Raw genomic sequence first — 7,348 nt, forward strand, 5'->3', positions numbered from 1 at the left:
TTAAATTAGGACCCGGAGACTGCCAGATGACCCCGCTCGGAGCGCCGCCCACCGGAGAAGCAGTGACGCGATGCGGCGAGGTAAGTAAGAAGAAACCTGACCAGCTCGAGACGCTGACTCGAGTATAAGCCGAGGGGGGCACTTTTCAGCAAAAAAAATGGGCTGAAAAACTCGGCTTATACTCGAGTATATACGGTATTTCACCTTTTTGGATAATTTTTACCTACAAACCAGAGGCACAGCCATGGGGGCAAATTACGCCCCAAGCTATGCCAATCTCACCATGGGGTTCTGGGAGGATCAGTTCATATGGAGCAATAACCCTTTTGCTTCCCACCTAATCTTCTATGGGCGCTACATTGACGACATCGTCATTATATGGGACGGTCCCATTGACTCCCTACAACCATTCGTTTCCCATTGCAACCAGAACAAACTAGGCTTAACATGTGTCCAACTCTGAGAGACTAGTATTCCTAGACTTGGAACTATCCTTCGATGGCAGTACCATCACCACCAGTAACCACACAAAACCCACCAGTGGCAACTCGTATGTACACTTTCACAGCTGCCACCATCCCAGATGGCTCAAAAATATCCCCAAAAGCCAATTCTGCAGATTGAAGCGGAACTGCTCTAATATCACAGACTTCACCACTCAGAGAAAATTGCCAGCCAACACATTCAAAGAAAAAGCCTATCCAGACACACTGGTACACGACGCATACTCTACTTACCTACAGCCCCCTGCACCCAAATCAAACAAACGCCCTGCACCTGTGGCGGAAACGAGATTCATTACCACATTTAACAGTAGCCATAACAAGATTCAACGCATCATTCGCGAGAACTGGCATATTTTAAAGCAGGATCCTAAACTAGGCCCGTTCATTGCATCCAAACCAGCAGTCACCTTTAGAAAGGCACACAATCTCAAAAACAAAATAGCACCAAGTAAGTTATCAGCCGGTAACATTAGAAATACACAACATCAAAAATTCGACAACAGAGTGGAGATCCACCAATGCAAAAAATCCCGCTGTCTCACATGTCAGTTCATCACCCACGGACAATCCACATTCACTGATCATCTCAATAACAGTTACCCTTTCAAACAGTTCATCACATGCTCACATGACCATGTGGTCTATGATTTGAAATGTCCATGTGGCTTATCGTATATTGGACGCACCATCCGTACTCTAAGAAAGAGGATAGGCGAACATAGACGCTTCATTGCTGATGGTGACTGCGATCATAGTGTCCCCAGACACTTTGCGGCTAAACATGGCAAACGGATTCAGGATCTACACGTGTTCGCCATTAACACATTCCTGTTAGTTTTTCTCCAGCCGAGCGATTTCAGAGGTTGTGTAGACAAGAGACTTTTTGGATTTACTGTACAGACTCAACACTCTTGCCCCAACAGGACACAATGAAGAATTAGGAATTTTGACCATTACAAAAAACATCATAAAGCAATGTCCTATATGACCATTCCAAGCGTCAGCACACTGGTACTTGAAACACATCCGTCTCATCCGTCAGTGTCCTCCATGATGATTAAGTGTGTAAAAAAGTGTGTCCCCCACGACGAGCAAGGAACTAAAAGAACGGTCCTTTAATATATATTTTTTATTCATTCTCTTTCAATTTTTTCAATTTTTCCTCCTTTAAACACAATTTTTATTGTTTTTAAATAAAGTAGCCTTTTATTAAAGTACCTTTTTTACAACAACAATAATAACAATTAAAGTGAGCTTTTTCCATTGTTCTCCCCCTTTCCAAACAGTCTGACATGGCCCCAATGCACACTGAGCTTCCAAATACATGCCCTTGTCCAGCAGCCCCGTTCTCAATGTCAAACCGCGGGATTGCCGCTTATTACATTTAGCTCCGCCCACCTGTCACTTTTAAAACCGGCGGATTCCCGCCACCACCTTATCGTTCTACTCGAGCTTGAAAAAGAGGTGATACCTCGAAAAGCGTCGCTCTCCGCTCCCTAACAACCTCCATCCCACCACTGATCTGACCGCCCGCCGCCTGTCAGCTGTTCCCGCATAACCGGCTCCCGTACACTGCTCCAGTCCGATCCGACAGAGACCGAGCACTGACATCCACAGCCGCGGCCACAGCAGCCCAGCCTGCACCCGACACCGCTGGGTCTCCCCCACACTGCCCAGATCCTGCATTCATTTAGCGGCACCACGGACAGAGTCCCCTCTCCTCGTTCACAGCCTCCCTCCCTTCTGTGAACGAACTCCTCCAGGCAGTACACCAGCCGGATTCGGGCACACACCACGGGTGTCCCGATCCTCCACACAGGCTGTCCATCTTCTGGTTCCTGGATCCACATGCAAGTGTCAATACAGTGATTTTCTGCCATGTCTTGTCTCGTTAGCTAGTGCTCCATTGTTTTTGCGCCCTTTGTGTTCCTTTGTCGATCCACAAAAGATTCACAAATCTTTCTTACTTTTTACTTCTTTTGTGATCAACCTTTGTATAATATACCATAACCTGCTTTATTGCTCAGTTTTACCCAACCAATGCCAGTAATGTAAATAGACTACTTTTGTCTTTGTCTGGGCAGCATTTGCCATTTAGGGGCATTAGACACATTAGTGATGATTTTTATATCATCCACCCAGTCATATGCTGTGGCTGAATACAGTTCACAAAGCATTCTCACCACTAGATATTAGCCAAGGAACATAAGAAATTCCTATGCTCCTTGGTCCCAACTAGTTGGGAGAATGTAATTTGCATGGTATCTGAACACCATCTAGCACTAAAGTAGACTTTACATTTATTGTAATATTCACTGACAGTATCTGTTGTCTATTTTTATCATTTTCAATTGTTGATTATTGTTTGGAAGTGTATTTTATAGCCTTGATGAAGGAGGCCACCTTGGAACCGCTGAATAATGTTGACTGGTTTTATCAATCAATCTAAACACGAACATTAAATCATTCTAGACACTACTAAATCATACAACTCTCCTTCTGGCCTTCATTGTAAAGGAGCAGACAGAAAACCAATGCACATTGCATGAGCTTTTGGGAAATACCCATTTTAAAGGTTCAAATCACACTCAGCCATGAGAAAATGAGACAAATATGCACGAAAAATCAACTCTCAGATACATTATGGATTTTTTCCATGTACACACATATGAAAAAAAGAAAATAGCACTGCAGTGCTTCAAACTCAAAAATGATATTCCTAAAATGTGAAAAAAATTGTATAAAATGTGAAATTGTCACAAAGGGATACACAATTTTGTGTCATACACAACACCTGTGTTGCACAATGCCTGTGCTGATGATAAGAATTGTATGCGATTATGCCAATTTAATCATTCCTTAAAAAACAGTTCAAATCCAGTTCAATTTTCAAACCTCTAGGTACCACAGTGTCTAACAAATATATCCACTTTGTTTCTCTTTGAGAGATTTCTCTTTTTAAATTATTCCCTCTCCAGTATTTCATAGCTCTATCAACTCCACAAAATTTTAGACCCGATGGGCCCTTGTTGTGGCACAGTTTGAAATGTTTAGATACACTATGTATAGTGAACCCATTTTTAATATTATTAATGTGTTCCTGTATCCGAATCTTAAGCTGTCTCGTAGTCCTTCCCACGTATTGTTGCCCACACGGGCATTCGAGCAAGTATGTGACATGCGTTGTTCCACAGGAAATAAATTCATTTATATTAAACCTCTTATTATTTGTATTAGACTGGAATTGTGTTATTTTTCTTTTTTGTTTTGTTAAGCGGCATCCTACACATCTCCCACACGGATAAAATCCTATTCCATTAAACAATGACAGTGTTTTTTTAGGGGGTTCTATGACATTATGCACCAATTTGTCCTTTAATGTGGGGGCTCTTCTATAAATGACATTAAGTTTGGTTGGTAAGATAGGTCCTAGTACTTTGTCCTTCATTAAAATATTCCAATGTTTAACCATAATCTGCTCTAGTTCTTTATATTGAATTGAATAATCTGTAACAAAAGTAATAGTTTAATCCTTATTATTTCCATTTCTTGTTTTTAATAATTCACCTCTGTTAGTTTTACCTACCATATTTGCCGGCGTATAAGACGACCCCCCACTTTTTGTAAAAAAATATTAATTAATACAAAGCCTGCCGTGATTAGCCCAGCGCTGAGCCAATCATGGCAGGCTTTGTATTCAGTAAATACAGGATTATCCTGTATTTACTGAATCCTTTACTGTATCCTGTTAAGGATTCAACATCCATTGTAACAAAAATTAGATCCTTTGTATCTTTTAATCCATCTAGGACTTTTATAACATCACTACTATCTTTTAGATAAGATCTTGTCTTGTTAACCATCGGTTGTAAAAATTGGTCCACATATTCCCCTGTGCGTGATAGTAATGATTCGATACCGCTCACAATTGGTCTACCCGGAGGGTTAGTCGCATCTTTATGTATTTTTGGCAACAAATACATTACTGGTATTCTTGAGGTGGACGGTAACAGATATTTATATTCTTTTTTATTTAAAATCCCAAAGATTTTGAGATACAGGCTAATGATATCGCTAACCGTTTTTTAGAAAAGGGATATAACAAGTTGGAGATGGATAGAACAAAAAGAAAAATAGGTAAAACTAACAGAGGTGAACTATTAAAAACAAGAAATGGAAATAATAAGGATTATACTATTACTTTTGTTACAGATTATTCAATTCAATATAAAGAACTAGAGCAGATTATGGTTAAACATTGGAATATTTTAATGAAGGACAAAGTACTAGGACCTATCTTACCAACCAAACCTAAATGTCATTTATAGAAGAGCCCCCACATTAAAGGACAAATTGGTGCATAATGTCATAGAACCCCCTAAAAAAACCACTGACATTGTTTAATGGAATAGGATTTTATCCGTGTGGGAGATGTGTAGGATCCTGCATTACAAAACAAAAAAGAAAAATAACACAATTCCAGTCTAATACAAATAGTAAGAGGTTTACTATAAATGAATTTATTTCCTGTGGAACTACGCATGTCACATACTTACTCGAATGCCCGTGTGGGCAACAATACGTGGGAAGGACCACGAGACAGCTTAAGATTCGGATACAGTAACACATTAATAATATTAAAAATGGGTTCACTATACATAGTGTATCTAAACATTTCAAACTGTGCCACAACAAGGACCCATCGGGTCTAAAATTTTGTGGAGTTGATAGAGCTATGAAATACTGGAGAGGGAATAATTTAAAAAGAGAAATCTCTCAAAGAGAAACAAAGTGGATATATTTGTTAGACACTATGGTACCTAGAGGTTTGAACATCGAACTGGATTTGAACAGTTTTAATTTCTTGTTTTTAATAATTCACCTCTGTTAGTTTTACCTACCATATTTGCCGGCGTATAAGACGACCCCCCACTTTTTGTAAAAAAATATTAATTAATACAAAGCCTGCCGTGATTAGCCCAGCGCTGAGCCAATCATGGCAGGCTTTGTATTCAGTAAATACAGGATTATCCTGTATTTACTGAATCCTTTACTGTATCCTGTTAAGGATTCAACATCCATTGTAACAAAAATTAGATCCTTTGTATCTTTTAATCCATCTAGGACTTTTATAACATCACTACTATCTTTTAGATAAGATCTTGTCTTGTTAACCATCGGTTGTAAAAATTGGTCCACATATTCCCCTGTGCGTGATAGTAATGATTCGATACCGCTCACAATTGGTCTACCCGGAGGGTTAGTCGCATCTTTATGTATTTTTGGCAACAAATACATTACTGGTATTCTTGAGGTGGACGGTAACAGATATTTATATTCTTTTTTATTTAAAATCCCAAAGATTTTGAGATACAGGCTAATGATATCGCTAACCGTTTTTTAGAAAAGGGATATAACAAGTTGGAGATGGATAGAACAAAAAGAAAAATAGGTAAAACTAACAGAGGTGAACTATTAAAAACAAGAAATGGAAATAATAAGGATTATACTATTACTTTTGTTACAGATTATTCAATTCAATATAAAGAACTAGAGCAGATTATGGTTAAACATTGGAATATTTTAATGAAGGACAAAGTACTAGGACCTATCTTACCAACCAAACCTAAATGTCATTTATAGAAGAGCCCCCACATTAAAGGACAAATTGGTGCATAATGTCATAGAACCCCCTAAAAAAACCACTGACATTGTTTAATGGAATAGGATTTTATCCGTGTGGGAGATGTGTAGGATCCTGCATTACAAAACAAAAAAGAAAAATAACACAATTCCAGTCTAATACAAATAGTAAGAGGTTTACTATAAATGAATTTATTTCCTGTGGAACTACGCATGTCACATACTTACTCGAATGCCCGTGTGGGCAACAATACGTGGGAAGGACCACGAGACAGCTTAAGATTCGGATACAGTAACACATTAATAATATTAAAAATGGGTTCACTATACATAGTGTATCTAAACATTTCAAACTGTGCCACAACAAGGACCCATCGGGTCTAAAATTTTGTGGAGTTGATAGAGCTATGAAATACTGGAGAGGGAATAATTTAAAAAGAGAAATCTCTCAAAGAGAAACAAAGTGGATATATTTGTTAGACACTATGGTACCTAGAGGTTTGAACATCGAACTGGATTTGAACAGTTTTTTAAGGAATGATTAAATTGGCATAATCGCATATAATTATTTAAGTGTTTTTAGATGGTTTAATTATTTCCCCATTGCTTGCCCTAGTGCATTAGAAGGTTTATGCACCACTATGCAATTATAGTTTGTTTGATACAGAGCTTTATGGCCCTATTTATCATATATGGTACACATAAGTAAACCTTTTCCAAACCATGTTTATAAGTTTTACTAAAAAATTTCCCACACCATCCTCTATATGTTCCAGCTATTGTTTCTTGTAGCATTTGCTTTATACCGGTTTATGTTTTTTTTCATTAGATGTTTATGCACCATTATGCAATCTATTAAGATTGTTTGTTATAGATTTATGTGGATATCTTTTCTGTGTCCTCCATTTATTATTACATAGGAAGTAATGTGGCATTATACATATAATAAACTTTTCCCACACTTCATTTTTAGCTATAGTATGACATCTCCCACACCATCCTTCATATACCCAAGTTATTGTTTTTTGTATCATTTTGTTATTCACATTAGAAGTTCACATATATTATTATGCATTCTATGTCTGTTTTAGACATTTATGAATATCCCTCTGGTATTCTCCATTCATTATCGATGTTTTTAAAAATTTCCCACACCATCCTTCATATATCTTAGCCTTGGTCCCTCTTTAGCATAATAT

The sequence above is a fragment of the Nanorana parkeri genome, unplaced genomic scaffold, assembly GCF_000935625.1.
Source record: "Nanorana parkeri isolate BGI_ZX_2015 unplaced genomic scaffold, ASM93562v1 scaffold2784, whole genome shotgun sequence".
In the NCBI taxonomy this organism is placed as follows: domain Eukaryota; kingdom Metazoa; phylum Chordata; class Amphibia; order Anura; family Dicroglossidae; genus Nanorana; species Nanorana parkeri.